This window comes from Schistocerca cancellata, chromosome 7 (genome assembly GCF_023864275.1).
Source record: "Schistocerca cancellata isolate TAMUIC-IGC-003103 chromosome 7, iqSchCanc2.1, whole genome shotgun sequence".
Classification (NCBI taxonomy): Eukaryota; Metazoa; Arthropoda; class Insecta; order Orthoptera; family Acrididae; genus Schistocerca; species Schistocerca cancellata.
The window spans coordinates 605,858,881-605,876,391 of NC_064632.1; the positions used below are offsets into that span (position 1 = coordinate 605,858,881).

At 45.2% G+C, this 17,511-nt stretch overlaps 1 protein-coding gene across 1 annotated transcript in view; it reads left to right on the forward strand.

Annotated features, from left to right (window-relative positions):
- The window catches only part of LOC126091892 (cadherin-99C), a 631,851-nt gene that overhangs the window by 72,242 nt on the left and 542,098 nt on the right, over positions 1–17,511 (forward strand). The gene's annotated exons all lie outside the window — the stretch shown is intronic.

Sequence of the window (17,511 nt, forward strand, 5' to 3'; positions counted from 1 at the left end):
CTACAGTGGCAAATTTCAAAATTCTAACATGTGAATGGGGAGCACTGCAGCGACGTTGTAAATAGATGAATATTGAATGAAGAATGCAGCTTCTTGAATTTGTATAGCCTTCCCTCCTGTCAACAATATTCCTTAGCAAAGAGTTGGCCAACTCGAACCATGGGATTTTAGTCTAGTAGACGAGAGCATTGCCATAGCTAGAATTACACTTGCTTGTAATTTTCTTAATTCAGTTGTATATGTTCTCCTAACTCAATAAACTTTGCCCTGCAGCTCAGATATTGTCAAACCATCTATGTTATGATCGCACATGACGGTCAAAGTGGCAGCATTATGTTGGTTATTTTTGTAATCAGCATCGCTGAAATCCCACAAACACCTATGCAAAGCATAAATATCCAAAAAGCGAACATTATTCTCCATTCCCAACTTCACGTTTCAGTTTGTCTACACTCTGCGAACACACATAACCTCAAACCTCGTGCAGCTGGTGTCGCCAAAGTTGGAACACGCCGAAAGTGTTTAGTTTCACCGATGAGTTGCGCAAACGCCCGGCGCGCATGCGCAGTAGACGGTAGCGCAGTTGCCTGCAACGTAGTGTCGTCGTGTAAACTATGCTTTAGACACCAAAATGAGTATCGATTCTTTGCGATACGTGCACAGTATAGCTTTCCAGAGGTGTTTAGCGCCCAATGTTCACATCCGATCACGGTTCAGATGTTATGCTGTGTTCTCAGCAGTCCCTAAAAAAAAAAAAAAAAAAAAAAAAAAAAAAAAAAAAAAAAAAAAAAAAAAAGATCGTTAGTAATGGAGAATGCCTCTTACAAAGAGAGAGACAATAGCATAGCAGCAGTCAAGCTGCCACTAACTCCGTAAACAGGAGACCTGTCAAGGAGATGTATACATGGGGATTCCAGTACCTCACAAACACCTGTCGCTGACTTAAGAGTCATCGTAGTTTGAAACTGAAGACTCGATTTTATGCCCAAGATGCGACAGGGGAATGGAGTACATCGTATAAATCTTCGTTCGTTTAGAGGAGGGTACCGAAACAGGATGGGCATGTTTCATCATCGTCACGCAGAAGTTGGAAGTCCTCTGACGACAGAGAGGTTTGCTGTTAACGATCTCGACTAGATAGTGATCTGTCACGCACAGAAAACACACTTGTATACGAGTGAAACGCAGGTTATGCCACGCAACAGATTAACCACGACAGAACGACGGAAAAAATGGTGAGTCTACCATTAAATCATACCTAGTTACAAGCGTGTTTCACCCGATCACTGCATCCACTTTCTGTCGTTCTTTAACGCAGGTACAAGCTCATTTAGAGGCAGATGGTTGTCTTGTTTGGCCGGCCTATGTGGCCGAGCGGCTCTAGGCGCTTCAGTCCGGAACCCCGCGGCTGCCTACGGTCGCAGGTTCGAATCCTGCCTCGGGCATGGATGTGTGTGATGTCCTTAGGTTAGTTAGATTTAGGTAGTTCTAAGTTCTAGGGGACTGATGACCTCAGAAGTTATGTCCCATAGTGGTTAGAGCCATTTGAACCATTTTTAATAAAAGAAACTGAGTGCAGGGATCAACACCGAACTACATCGGATGTCATGTGACGTTCGCTACGAGCGAGTACACCGAACATTGCATTGAAACAAGCGTTCAGTTCATAGTGCTGTGGAATGTGAGGAAAAAACCGCAAATTTGCATTCATCAGAAGAAGAACACCACCAAAAACGCTACAGGAGCGTAATATGTAAGAAATTGTCCACGCAACCTGGCACTGATGATGCCTTGCAGAAAATAAAGGCGAAACGCGTATGGCACTAAAATTGTGTTTTATTCAGTTGCTGTCAGACGGTCCATAAGTAAAAATTATCAATATACCGTAGTAAGAGTACACCGAGCATTAACGAACGAAATGGAAAAAAGTGGTAAGGGGACCACTGGCGGTAAGCGGGAAACTCCGATTCGAGTCCCGGTACGGCACAGGTTTTCATCGTCTACGGCTGACGATAGTCGTTATTCGCAACTGCGAATTCATTTGATGCGAATGAAATTTGTTAAAATCGAATAGAAATTTAAGTTTTAGAAACACTTTTCCGAAGGCATTTGTCTAGAGTGTAGGCTTTTACGGAAACTGGAACTTGGACGATAGAGTTTAGACAAGAAACGAAACTTTTTTCTGTTCCTTTGGGCCCGCAGAGTCCAGTGTTTCTTATAGTAAGGCAAAAACACCACTCGAATGTGTAATACCTTTACGATCTTAGTGAACACTTTACAGTATAAAGACTTACCACCTATTAATGTATTTACAGAACACCTGGCAATGGTAAAATGCCAGAATGAGCTCATTGTTTTTTATTTATTGTTGTTGTTGTTGTTGTTGTTGTTGTTGTGGTCTTCAGTCCTGAGACTGGTTTGATGCAGCTCTCCATGCTACTCTATCCTGTGCAAGCTCCTTCATCTCCCAGTATCTACTGCAACCTACATCCTTCTGAATCTGCTTAGTGTATTCATCTCTTGGTCTCCCTCTACGATTTTTACCCTCCACACTGCCCTCCAATGCTAAATTTGTGATCCCTTGATGCCTCATAACATGTCCTACTAACCGGTCCCTTCTTCCAGTCAAGTTGTGCCACAAACTTCTCTTCTCCCCAATCCTCATTAGTTACGTGATCTACCCACCTTATCTTCAGCATTCTTCTGTAGCACCACATTTCGAAAGCTTCTATTCTCTTCTTGTCCAAACTAGTTATCGTCCATGTTTCACTTCCATACATGGCTACACTCCATACAAATACTTTCAGAAACGACTTCCTGACACTTAAATCTATACTCGGTGTTAACAAATTCCTCTTCTTGAGAAACGCTTTCCTTGCCATTGCCAGTCTACATTTTATATCCTCTCTACTTCGACCATCATCGGTTATTTTACTCCCTAAATACCAAAACTCCTTTACTACTTTAAGTGTCTCATTTCCTAATCTAATTCCCTCAGCATCACCCGACTTAATTTGACTACATTCCATTATGCCCGTTTTGCTTTTGTTGATGTTCATCTTATATCCTCCTTTCAAGACACTGTCCATTCCGTTCAACTGCTCTTCCAAGTCCCCTGCTGTCTCTGACAGGATTACAATGTCATCGGCGAACCTCAAAGATTTTACTTCTTCTCCATGAATTTTAATACCTACTCCGAATTTTTCTTTTGTTTCCTTTACTGCTTGCTCAATATACAGATTGAATAACATCGGGGAGAGGCTACAACCCTGTCTTACTCCTTTCCCAACCACTGCTTCCCTTTCATGCTCCTCGACTCTTATAACTGCCATCTGGTTTCTGTGCAAACTGTAAATAGCCTTTCGCTCCCTGTATTTTACCCCTGCCACCTTCAGAATTTGAAAGAGAGTGTTCCAGTTAACATCGTCAAAAGCTTTCTCTAAGTCTACAAATGCTAGAAACGTAGGTTTGTCTTTTCTTAATCTTTCTTCTAAGATAAGTCGTAAGGTCAGTATTGCCTCACGTGTTCCAAGATTTCTACGGAATCCAAACTGATCTTCCCCGAGGTCGGCTTCTACCAGTTTTTCCATTCGTCTGTAAAGAATTCGCGTTAGTATTTTGCAGCTGTGACTTATTAAACTGATAGTTCGGTAATTTTCACATCTGTCAACACCTGCTTTCTTTGGGATTGGAATTATTATATTCTTCTTGAAGTCTGAGGGTATTTCGCCTGTCTCACACATCGTGCTCACCAGATGGTAGAGTTTTGTCATGACTGGCTCTCCCGAGGCCATCAGTAGTTCAAATGGAATGTTGTCTACTCCCGGGGCCTTGTTTCGACTCAGGTCTTTCAGTGCTCTGTCAAACTCTTCACGCAGTATCTTATCTCCAATTTCGTCTTCATCTACATCCTCTTCCATTTCCATAATATTGTCCTCAAGTACATCGCCCTTGTATAAACCCTCTATATACACCTTTCTGCCTTCCCTTCTTTGCTTAGAACTGGGTTGCCATCTGAGCTCTTGATATTCATACAAGTGGTTCTCTTTTCTCCAAAGGTCTCTTTAATTTTCCTGTAGGCCGTATCTATCTTACCCCTAGTGAGACAAGCCTCTACATCCTTACATTTGTCTTCTAGCCATCCCTGCTTAGCCATTTTGCACTTCCTGTCGATATCATTTTTGAGACGTTTGTATTCCTTTTTGCCTGCTTCATATACTGCATTTTTATATTTTCTCCTTTCATCAATTAAATTCAATATTTCTTCTGTTACCCAAGGATTTCTATTAGCCCTCGTCTTTTTACCTACTTGATCCTCTGCTGCCTTCACTACTTCATCCCTCAGAGCTACCCATTCTTCTTCTACTGTATTTCTTTCCCCATTCCTGTCAATTGTTCCCTTATGCTCTCCCTGAAACTCTCTACAACCTCTGGTTCTTTCAGTTTATCCAGGTCCCATCTCCTTAAATTCCCACCTTTTTGCAGTTTCTTTAGTTTCAATCTGCAGTTCATAACTAATAGATTGTGGTCAGAATCCACATCTGCCCCAGGAAATGTCTTACAATTTAAAACCTGGTTCCTAAATCTCTGTCTTACCATTATATAATCTATCTGATACCTTTTAGTATCTCCAGGATTCTTCCAGGTATACAACCTTCTTTTATGATTCTTGAACCAAGTGTTGGCTATGATTAAGTTATGCTCTGTGCAAAATTCTACAAGGCGGCTTCCTCTTTCATTCCTTCCCCCCAATCCATATTCACCTACTATGTTTCCTTCTCTCCCTTTTCCTACTGACGAATTCCAGTCACCCATGACTATTAAATTTTCGTCTCCCTTCACTACCTGAATAATTTCTTTTATCTCGTCATACATTTCATCTATTTCTTCATCATCTGCAGAGGTAGTTGGCATATAAACTTGTATTACTGTAGTAGGCATGGGCTTTGTGTCTATCTTGGCCACAATAATGCGTTCACTATGCTGTTCGTAGTAGCTAACTTGCACTCCTATTTTTTTATTCATTATTAAACCTACTCCTGCATTACCCCCTATTTGATTTTGTATTTATAACCCTGTAGTCACCTGACCAAAAGTCTTGTTCCTCCTGCCACCGAACTTCACTAATTCCCACTATATCTAACTTTAACCTATCCATTTCCCTTTTTAAATTTTCTAACCTACCTGCCCGATTAAGGGATCTGACATTCCACGCTCCGATCCGTAGAACGCCAGTTTTCTTTCTCCAGATAACGACGTCCTCCTGAGTAGTCCCCGCCCGGAGATCCGAATGGGGGACTATTTTACCTCCGGAATATTTTACCTAAGAGGACGCCATCATCATTTAATCATACAGTAGAGCTGCATGTCCTCGGGAAAAATTACGGCTGTAGTTTCCCCTTGCTTTCAGCCGTCCGCAGTACCAGCACAGCAAGACCGTTTTGGTTAATGTTACAAGGCCAGATCAGTCAATCATCCAGACTGTTGCCCCTGCAACTACTGAAAAGGCTGCTGCCCCTCTTCAGGAACCACATGTTTGTCTGGCCTCTCAACAGATACCCCTCCGTTGTGGTTGCACCTACGGTACGGCCATCTGTATCGCTGAGGCACGCAAGCCTCCCCACCAACGGCAAGGTCCATGGTTCATGGGGGGTGTATTTATTAGAAGTCGTAAAAACTAGCATAAGATTACCGTAAGAAAAGAAGCGTTTGAACCGTGCTACTGAAGATTAACGATTTGTGTGGAGTATCGAGTAACTTTTGAAGAGCCACTGAATCAAACTGGGTAGAAAAGAATTTCCTGGCACTGGCACAACGTCAAAAAAGAAGGGATAAGCTATTACGAAACGCCCTCAGGCATCGAGGAATGATCGGTCGGGTAACGGAGGTTCGTATGGAGTGCGGCAGCTGTACGGGGAGGCGGAGGCTTCCACAGGGTGAGCAGCTCCAGGCAGGGGGGGGGGGGGGGGGGGGGCACTGGCGGAGTGGGCCGCCGCATCAGACCGGTCAGTGTTGGGGTCTAAAAGATCGCGACGAGGGCCGCAGACAGAGAGCAGGGCGCGCTCGTGTGTGTGTCTAGAAACACCTCCTGCAGCCGTCCGGTTCTGCTCAGGCTGGGCGGCCGCCGTTCGCGTGACCTCGAGCGACTGCCTAACGGTCCACTGCGAGGCTTGCGCGGCCGTCTTATGTTGGCGTGCCTGCCTGCCTGCCAGAGTCTTGTTCCTCCGAGGAAGGCCTCGGCGCTTGTTCGTTACGTCACGTCAGCTAGGCACGGCGAACGCCACGTCTGTTGCAGGCGTACTCGTAATGGTGGTGTCTCCCTCTCTGACACACGAAAATGTGAGACCATTGGCGGTAGTTGACCAACTCACAATGTTCTGGGAGATTTCTGCAATCAATTAATTGTGCAATTCTTTACACTTCTTAACAATTAGTGTACTGCTGAACTTATATTTCCACCTGTTTTACGGATTGACATACAAAAACAACTTCATGGTCCAGCAGCAACAGAATTCGTGCTTCTTTACCTTATTTGTAAAACTTAGGAAGTTACGTTTGTACTGGGTTGCTTTTATAAGAAACTGTTTCTCCTTTCAGTTGCAAGAGGGGAATATTTATGTTTTCTAAATGTGCATGTTTAAAAAAGTTTAAGCTCAGCAGTATTTTCGATGTATGAAGCTGTTTTGTTTCCTGTTTAGAATTCCTTTCGTTGAAAACGACCGTAATCTAATGGTTCAAATGGCTCTGAGCACTATGGGACTCACGGGCATGGGTGTGTGTGATGTCCTTAGGTTAGTTAGGTTTAAGTAGCTCTACGTTCTAGGGGACTTATGACCTAAGATGTTGAGTCCCATAGTGCTCAGAGCCATTTGAACCACTATGGGACTCAACTGCTGAGGTCATTAGTCCCCCAGAACTTAGAACTAGTTACACCTAACTAACCTAAGGACATCACACACATCCATGCCCGAGGCAGGATTCGAACCTGCGACCGTAGCGACCGTAATCTATTGACTGGTAAAAGTTGGACATTTACACATGTAAATTAGTTCAAATTTCCAGTGACGATGTCAAACGAAAATAAATAAATAAAAGAAACAAGTTCATTGTAAGGGGGTTGGGGTAAGTTTCGATAACAAAATGGATCGAGTAAATATAGTTACTTCAATGTAAAATTTCCGAAGCTTGCAATGCGGCAAAGCATATTCTCATATCGACAGAATTCAGTAATACAGAACTATGATCTTCATTTGTAGCTTTACCATAGTAAGAAAATCTTTCATCTAAATAAAACTGCAGAACCCAAAACAATACCAAACATTTTGTACAAAAATAAGAGATTTGTAATGATAAGCAAGCCCAGGCGTTTCTGCCTGCAACAGACCTGGCGTTCGCCGTGCCTAGCTGATGTGACGTCACGAACAAGCGCCGAGGCCTTCCTTCGAGTCGGTGTCGGTTCCTCCCGCCTACAACGGCGGCGGCCAGAAGAGAACATCGCTCTTTTATTATCGTCTGCACGGAACCGCTCGGTTAACCCGCAACACGTTCTCTTCATTATATTGGTAGCAACTTTTTCACGTCCTCGTTCTGACATTTCCGTCTTCGCTGCCGAACAGGGACAGGGCGAAAGCTTCGTTTGAGCAGTTGCCAGCGGGCTCGTGCGCATGCGCAGAGCTGAACTGGCGTATGAGCAGTGCCTTCTCCAGCTTCTGGCTGCTCCGAGTGCCGCTGTTTGCCGTATGATCAGTGGCAGCAAGTAGCCAGATGCTATCCCGAAAAATTTGTCTGGCGCGCCCAAGCTACCACATTCGCGCATGCGCTGAGCTATCGGACTTATAGTGGGGTCACTCTCCACGTGACCCGTCTAAATGTTTCGTGATATTGCTGTTCACTCTTCGTTTGCAGCTCCCATGTCAAATGAAAACAAAGCAATTCCTGTGACCGGGAGTCATCAAATGAACTAATATACACTCTCATAATAATGGAAGACCAAAATAAGTTAGTAGTTTCTATTTTCTGATTTTGAATTATTTTCACGTTATTAGTGATCAGTCATTAATCGTCTTAATGAAGTTATTTTTGCCGGTTTGCCAGACAAATTTGCTTGTATTAATCTTTTCCACCGAGGCAGTCAATCCATTTGGAACGAAGTGTTTCGTTGCACACTATTGGCTAGTTTCAACTTCGTTCAGTTTGAAGTGCACATTTTCATTTTCTGGCACGAATGGCGTTATACCATAATAAAGTACGAAACATAAGATAATACAGTACTGGTGCCCCAAGAAAATTCGTATCCCGAAAACCACACAGAAAAGCTGAGTATTAGATACTTCAGAGTAAATCTTGACGTACAAATATGCCCTTCAAGACGAGTTAAGCATTTTAGTATGATTTACGAAATTCTGATGCTCTTGGAGTAGTCTCTGATGTCCTGTTTCTTTTACGATAGTGTAATATCTCTTAATCCTATATAAGTACGAATATACGTAAATATGTACTTGAAGCTGGCTGAGCAGGCAAATTTGCTCAGTAGTTTTGAATTAAATATTTTGTTTCAAATATGTTGACAGCTTTAGCAGAAATTTACAAATCTACTTTCCGTAAAACACAATATTTTTCAAGCACATGACACTTGTCTAGTACTTCCTCTAGGCTTGACGTTATTTCTTAATTTCCGTACTTACATCTTAAATTTATGGAATGCCATTCTGTGCTAAATTGTAGACTGCCAGTGTACCGTGTTTTATCATTTTAACTCCCCACGTGGCTTTATATTTATTCCTAGAGCAGAAAATAAAATGTCAGGTGACAGTTTCTTTGCCTCACAGACAACCTTGTTAATTTTTTACGCATTTTGAAACAGTTATGAAATAATTTAATGTACTTTATTCTGGTGTAGGCTACACACGGAACTGTTTATTTTTTGCTAGAAAATTCCTTCCTGCTACTTTTTTTGCATTACTGTGTAGATATGTACCTGATTGGAAATGACACATAAAAATATTGCAGATACGAATAAAAAAATCGTATGTTAAATCATCTAAGGCATGTGGAAAGTTAAAATGATATTACACGGTATGCTGTCAGTCTATAATTTAATATAGAATGACATTCCATAAATTTAAGATGAGCAGACCAAACACCAAACACGGGCTGCCTACGTCATCGCAGCTGCGCACGCGCAGGATGGCCTGTCGATGCAAAATAAATAACGGATGTCATATTGAAACTGAAGCTTGTACATTGGATACGAATGAGAGTTTTCCTAATGTAGACAGACTGTAGTGCCATACTAATGTAATAGTGTCGTAGAACTGCACCCAATTTCACACCGTGCTCTTTTCACTGACAGGTCTCCGCAGACATTCTGCAAGTGTCTGTGAATATCTGAGTTGCAATCGTTTTCCGCGAAAAGAAACTAAATGACTGCTCTCTGCATGGAACCAACTCCGTTAGAGGCACCATTTTGAAGTCTAAGAATACCGCCGCCTCCTATCAGAATTTCATTAAACGGTAGGGGCTGAAAAGCGAATATTCCACGATGTCTCACAACAAATACCGCATTTTTTCAACCGAAATTAGCCGAGAAAAAAAATGTATTGCACTACTTATTAAACGCCCCTCGTACAACAGACCGGCCCGTGCTCGCGGAAAGTGAACGCTGGTGAGACTTACGAAAAAAGAAAAGAAATATGAAAATATTACTCTGGTATGGATGTACGTACATACGTATCCGGACACCTGGCTGAAAATGACTTAAAAGTTCATGATGCTCTCCATCGGTAATGCTCGAATTCAATATGGTGTTGGCTGACCCACCCTTAGCCTTGATGACAACTTCCACTCTTGCAGGCATGTGTTCAGTCAGATGCTGGAAGGTTTCTTGGGGAATGGCAGCCCATTCTTCACCGAGTGCTACACCGAGGAGAGGTATCGATGTCGGTCCGTGAGGCACGTTCAAGAAGTCGGCGTTCCAAAACATTCCAAAGGTGTTCTGTAGGATTCCGGTCAGAACTCTGTGCAGGCCAGCCCATTACAGGTATGTTACTGTCGTGTAACCACTCCGCCACAGGCCGTGCATTATGAACAGGTGTCCGATCGTGATGAAAGATGCGATCGCCATCCCCAAATTGCTCTTCAACAGTGGGAAGCAAGATGGTCCTTAAAACACCAATGTAGGCCTGTGCTGTGATAGTGCCATGCAATACAACAAGGGGTGCAAGCCCACTCCATAAAAAAACACGACCACACCATAAGACCAAAGCCCCTGAACTTTACTGTTGGCACTACACACGCTGGTAAATGACATTCACCGGGTATTCGCTATATCCACACCCTGCCATCGCATAGCCGCATTCTGTATCGTGAATGGTCACTCCACACAACGTTTTCCCACTGTTCGATTGTCTAATGTTTACACTCCTTACACCAAGCGAGGCGTCGTTTGGCATTTACCGGCGTGATGTGTGGCTTATGAGCAGCCGCTCGACCATGGAATCCAAGTTTTCTCACCCCCCGCCTAACTGTCATAGTACTTGCAGTGGACCATGATGCAGTTTGGAATTCCTGTGTGATGGTCTGCATAAATGTCTGCCTATTACACATTAAGACCCTCTTCAACTATCGGCGGTCTCTGTCAGCGAACAGACGAGGTCGGCCTGTACGCTTTTGTGCTGTACGTGTCCCCTCACGCTTGCACTTATGTTTACGAGTGTGGAAATATTGGGTACAGCTTATTACGCAAGTGACACCCAATCACCTGACCGCGTTCGACCTCTGTGAATTCCGCGGAGCGCGCCATTCTGCTTTCTCATCTTGTCTGATGGCTACTGAGGTCGCTGATATGGAATACCTGGCAGTAGGTGGCAGCAGAATACACCTAATATGGAAAATGTTTGTTTTTGGGGGTGTCCGGATGCTTTTGATCACATAGTGTATGTATACGTTCCACATCTCCTCCGAAGCAGCCGCGTGGGGGGGGGGGGGGGGGGGATAACCGCTCGGTCTGGGCGCATTGCCACGGTTCGCGCGGCTCCCCTGTCGGAGGTTCGAGACCTCCCTGGGCCATGGGTGTGTGTGCTGTCCTTGACGTAAGTTTGATAGGTTAAGTAGTGTGTAAGCCGAGGGACCGATGACTTGAACAGTTTGGTCCCATAGGAACTTACCACAAATTTCCAAATTTCTTCCTCCGAAACCACTCGACCGATTTCAACAGCCTCGGTGCACATATCACTTACTGTATGGAAAGAATCGCTGGGGGGGGGGGGGGGGGAGAACCACCTGTCTTTGAAAGTGATGGTTATGGAAAAGCAGCGTAGCCCACAACACACGCCGGCCGGAGCGGCCGACCGGTTCTAGGCGCTACAGTCTGGAACCGCGCTACAGCTACGATCGCAGAATCGAATCCTGCCTCGGGCATGGATGTGTGTGATGTCCTTAGGTTAGTTAGGTTTAAGTAGTTCTAGGTTCTAGAGGACTGATGACCTCAGAAGTTAAGTCCCATAGTCCTCAGAGCCATTTGAAACATTTTGAACCACAACGCACGAATACCCTTGCTTTACTCATTCAGTAATTGAGAACTGAGAGCACTTAGTGACTTGCAGCTAACTTTACACGTCATTTCAAATCTGTAGGAAACTTTTCCCCGCTGACAGACGACGCAAAATGATGAAAGAAAAAAAAAAGAAAGAAAAACTTTACTGCTTACTACATTTCGCTGTTTATGAAGAAAAGCGCCCACGTGAAGCATGACGTTTTAATTTATTTCAGTATTTCTTCACTACTAAATGTATGCGCCACACATTTAGCAGACAGCATTCTCGTATTTTCTGACTGCACGTACAAAGATTTATAGGTGTACGACACACTGTTCAGGAGATATGACGTCATAAACATTAAGCTGCGTGAAAATGAAACAGCAGTGTAAAATTCACTAGTTATACAGGTGAAATATGTGTACAGAAACATGTGAAATATGTTAAATATATGTAAAATTATTCGACATACGCGTACGCGGAGAAAGCCACGGGTAAAAAAGCTGATCCTAAACCCCTAGAACGATTTCAACCAAATTCGGTACACGTGTTAGCAACGATCTGGAAAGAAATGCTGTGGGAGTAAGAAACACAAGCCTCCTATTGGTATGAGGGTGATAATGTGGCAAAGAAGGGGAAGGAGATGGGCACACATGGGAGGGGGAGGGTGGTAGTTCCATAGAGAGAGCGGCGAGGAGGTGGTGAACAGGCAAAGGAAAGAGGGGGAGATCAACAGAGACAGAGGGAGGAATAGGTAGGCAGAGAGAGGGGAGAGATAGAAAGAGAGAGGGGAGAGAGGGAGATGGAAAGAGAGAGGGGGAAGGGGACATGGACGGAGAGAGTGGGAGGAGGAGATGGAAAGAGAGTGGCGAGGTCAGAGAAGGATGGAGGAGACATACAGAGAGGGAGTGCAGGGGGAGGTGGACAGAGAGAGGGCACAGCAGGTGATGGAGTAATTGAAGATGGGAATGTATGTATAACCGCACAACGGCAGGTGCTCAGCTAGTAGCTGAAAAAAGTCCGCTTGAAAGAAGAAACAAAAATCATATTTCGTTACGAGTAATGAAGTGTTACAGAGTATGTAAGATCAAATCTAAGAACTGTACGTGTCAGGTATAACTGGGTATGTCGCATATCGCTGAGACACTGAACATTTGCAACAGTTCATTTTAAATGATATTTGTTTAACGTCTTGCTGACACATTGTTATTCTGGATTTGAATTCAAATAGAACATTGTGTTCGTTATGGAGAACTTTGAATGTGTCACAGGATCCAGTCGGCAGGTGGTACAAGATATTTGAAATTTCGATTTGCATTTCCTGGGAGATAAACCCTCGGCGATGCACCGGAAATAAAATAAAAGCTTCAGATTATTAGAAATCCGTTAGAATTTCCACTTAGCAATAGAACTTAAATGTCATCATTCAAAACAGCGTTCAGGTTAGATGTTCATTTATATTACTCGAAAACTGTAATAAATTGAAGTATGTACACGCAAACAATGAACACGGTTCGCTGGGTTCATTTGGGGGCGGAGAACAAACTGTGAGGTGTGAGGTCATCGGATTAGAGAAGGATGGGGCAGAAAGTCAGTCGTGCCCTTTCAAAGGAACCACCGCGGCATTTGTCTGAAGCGATTTAGGGAAATCACGGAAAACCTAAATCAGGATGGCCGGACGCGGGATTGAACCGTCGTCCTCCCGAATGCTAACCACTGCGCCACCTCGCTCAGTGAACACAGTTGGCCACTGAAATACTGAGGTCCTGCAAAGCAACGGAAATTTTTGGTTTCACTTGATTTCACCTCTAGTGTCCGCTCGTGAAGGCACATAAACGCCTGATGTCGCACACAATCAGTATTTTGGAATTCGGCTGCATGTCCAAGTAGTTTATCACTACAGAATGTGATTTATGTTGTATCTCGGGTACTGGAGAACAACCAAATAATTTTTGGGAGTGCACTTACCTCTGTGTCTAGTTATAATTCTCCAAACAATGCCGGTAACTTATCAACACATCCGATAGGCGTTGGTATTTTGGTATATAAAATCTGCAACCACATCCACTGATGATCAAAAGCAGTTAATCTTTCATATATCAGTGTAAGTTTGCTATGACGCGAATTTGCACGAGCAAGGTAATAGTGAATGTTGGTCTAATTTCGTTGCGTAAGTAATGTACCAGTATGTTCACTCGTGTGTGCTGGCATAAGCTGTCACCACCAGTCCACTCGGCAAAGAGGCTTCGAGAAGATCGACGGTAGGCACCGGAGCAAGCGAGCCTATCAGGAGCGAGGCGAGAGACAGACTCGCAAGGAACGCGTCGCCAACGCCCTCTCGACCGCCAGTGTTTAGATCGCCACCGCAGATGGGCGGCCCAGACCGTCACCCAGTGAGTCAAAGAGTCGAGCCATGAGTCGCAGCCCAGTGGGAGTCGCAGCCGCCGTTAGCTCAGACTCTGGCTCAGAGTGTGTCAGTACCTGGCGACCAGAGTAGTGTGCATAGCGGACTTGTACTTCACCAGCAGTGAGGCTAACGTGGACTGTTACAGAGAGCTTGTACCACAACACCTGGACTTGTTGTTCTTATGAATGAGGAACCATGTTAGTACATACGAGCAGTTAGTGTTGTGGAAGGGATACTGGCCACCAAATGACATCTTCTCCTTGCTTCCCATGAAGCCTACAGTGAGGACGACACGAAATTGCGTATGCTGTAAGTCGTCAACGGAGTCGCCGAGTCTCGACAATAGTCAACTGCAGCATTAAATCGCAATATTTCCACATCTACATCCATACTTCGCAAGCCACCTGACGGTGTATGGCGGAGGTTCCCTTGAGTACGTCTATCGGTTCTCCCTTCTATTTCAGTCTCGTATTGTTCGTGGAAAGAAAGATTGTCGGTATGCCTCTGTGTGGGCTCTAATCTCTCTGATTTTATCCTCACGGTCTCTTTGCGACGTATACGTAGGAGGGAGCAATATACTGCTTGACTCCTCGGTGAAGGTATGTTCTCGAAACTTTGACAAAAGCCCGTACCGAGCTACTGAGCGTCTCTCCTGCAGAGTCTTCCACTGGAGTTTATCTATCATCTCCGTAGCGCTTTCGCGATTACTAAATGATCCTGTATCGAAGCGAGCTGCTCTCCGTTGGATCTTCTCTATCTCTTCTATCAACCCCGTCTGGTACGGATCCCACACCGGTCAGCAGTATTCAAGCATTGGACGAACAAGCGTACTGTAAGCTACTTCCTTTGTTTTCGGATTGCATTTCCTTAGGATTCTTCCAATGAATCTCAGTCTGGCATCTGCTTTACAGACGATCAACTTTATATGATCATTCCATTTCAAATCACTCCTAATGCCTACTCCCAGATAATTTGTGGAATTAACTGCTTCCAGTTTCTGACCTGCTATATTGTAGCTAAATGATAAGGGACCTTTCTTTCTATGTATTCGCAGCACATTACACTTGTCTACATTGAGATTCAATCGCCATTCCCTGCACCATGCATTCGTTGCAGATCCTCCTGCATTTCAGTACAATTTTCCATTGTTACAACCTCTCGATATACTGCAGCATCATCCGGAAAAAGCGTCGGTGAGTGAACTTCCGATGTTATTGATTTAGAGTTGAGAGTGAGAATGAGTGAGTGAGAGAGAGAGAGAGAGAGAGAGAGAGAGAGAACAGCGTGTGTAACATTATGGCCTCGTTTGTGCCGAACTACAGACATAATTATTTTGTCCGTCGTGTATTGGCGGATACATGTGTGACGTATACAGGGAGAACGTTGGCGAAGAGGGCCGTCCGCGACAGACGCAGCTGCGTGTGGTGCAGTTCCCGGTCCGCCGGCGCGGCGAGTGGGGGAGGCGGCCGGCCGCGGCGTGGGCAGTCCGGCCTTGGGCGCTAAAGGTTAGCAGCCTCGGCTCTCGCCTGCACACGGCTGCGGCGCAGGCCGGGGCTGCGCGCCGCGCTCCTCCCACAGCGACAACACGCAGCGCTGTCGTTGCAGATCCGCTTACTGCAGAAGGCGGCTTGTCAGCGTATTTTGTCGTTGCGTCAGCGCACAGGTGAAGACGTGGTCTCACTCTGTCCAAACGGAGCGACTTCACGTCTGTCGCGTCGTTCGCGCACAGTTCGGTAAACGTGTGCTCTTGTGCTTAGGGTGTCGTCAATCCCAAGCCCAGTTTGAACGCCGCGCGGCGAATATTGGTGATTTTTCTTAACAACAAATCAACGCTGGAGGTGAAAGAAGCAGCACGTGGCAGGAAAACCTGGGTGGGCCTAGTCAGACACCCTCGACTCACCAGACCAGCGTTGCCTATTCACTGGAAACTGGCGTTGATGGAATACTGCAAATAGTTTCGAATGTGCCATTGGTGTCTGAGATGAAACGTACGCTGGTTGGTTACTCGGTGACTATTTAGTGTTTACCGACTTGGTATCCTCCAGTGTAGGAGTGCGAATTCCGTTATTGGTGGGGACGTACAGTGTGAGGCGCGGTCCGTCGTCTCCGGGAACAGGCGCTGCCTGCTGCCTGGTGCAGTAGAGGTCGACTCCTGTCACTTGCCAAAATCTGTGTACTAAATACGCACTTACTCTATGTCTCACTTTCTAGTTATTTAAAACTACGACAGAAGCAGTAACACGCATGTATGTATTTACTGCGTATGCACTGAAGAGCCAGTGAAGTAGGTACACCTGCCTAGTATTGTGTAGGGCCCGCGCTGGCACGCACAAGTGCCGCAACACGACGTGGCACGGATTCGACTAACGTCTGAGGTAGTGCTCGAGGGAACTGGTACCATGAATCCTCCAGAACTGTCCGTAAATCAGTAAGAGTACGAGGAGTCACCTTCCGAACACCAGCTTGCAAGGTATCCCAGATTTGCTCAATAATGTTCATGTTTGGGAATTTTGGTGGCCAGCAGAAGTGTTTAAACTCGGAGGAGACTTCCTGGAGCCACTCTCTAGCAGTTCTGGACGTTTGGGGTGACGCATTGTACTGCTGGAATTACCCAAGGTACGCCGGAATGCACAGTGGACACGAATGGATGCAGGTAATCAGACAGTACGCTTACGTACGTCCCACCTGTCACAGTCGTATCTAGACGTGTCAGGGCTTCCACAGCACTCCAACTGCACACGCGCCACACCATCACAGAGCTTGAACAGTCCCCTGCTGAGATGCAGGGCCTATGCATTCACGAGCTTGTCTCCATACTCGCATACGTCCATACGCTCGATACAATTTGAAACGAGACTCGTCCGACCAGGTAACATATCCAGTCATCGACAGTCCAATGTCGACGGTCCCAGGTGAGGCGTAAAGCTTTGTGTCGTGCAGACATCAAGATTATACGAATGGGCCTTCGGCTCCGAAAGCTCATATCGATGATGTTTCATCGAATGCTTCACACGCTGACACTCGTTGATGGCCCGACATTGAAATCTGCGGTAATTTGCGGAAGAGATGCACTTCTGTCACCTTGAACGATTCTCCTCAGCCGTCGTTGTTCCCGTTTTTGCAAGATCTTTTTCCGGCCGCAGTGATGTCGGAGATCTGATGTTTTACCGGATTCCTGATATTCACCGTACACTCGTGAAATTGTCGTACGGGAAAATCCCCACGCCGGCCGAAGTGGCCGTGCGGTTAAAGGCGCTGCAGTCTGGAACCGCAAGACCGCTACGGTCGCAGGTTCGAATCCTGCCTCGGGCATAGATGTGTGTGATGTCCTTAGGTTATTTAGGTTTAAGTAGTTTTAAGTTCTAGGGGACTAATGACCTCAGCAGTTGAGTCCCATAGTGCTCAGAGCCATTTTTGAAAATCCCCACTTCGTGGTTGCTTCGGAGATGCTGCGTCCTATCGCGACTATAACTCACTTTTATCTCGATAACCTGCCACTGTAGCAGCAGTAACCGATCTAAGAACTGCGTCAGGCACTTATTGTCTTATATAGGCGTTCCCGACCGCAAC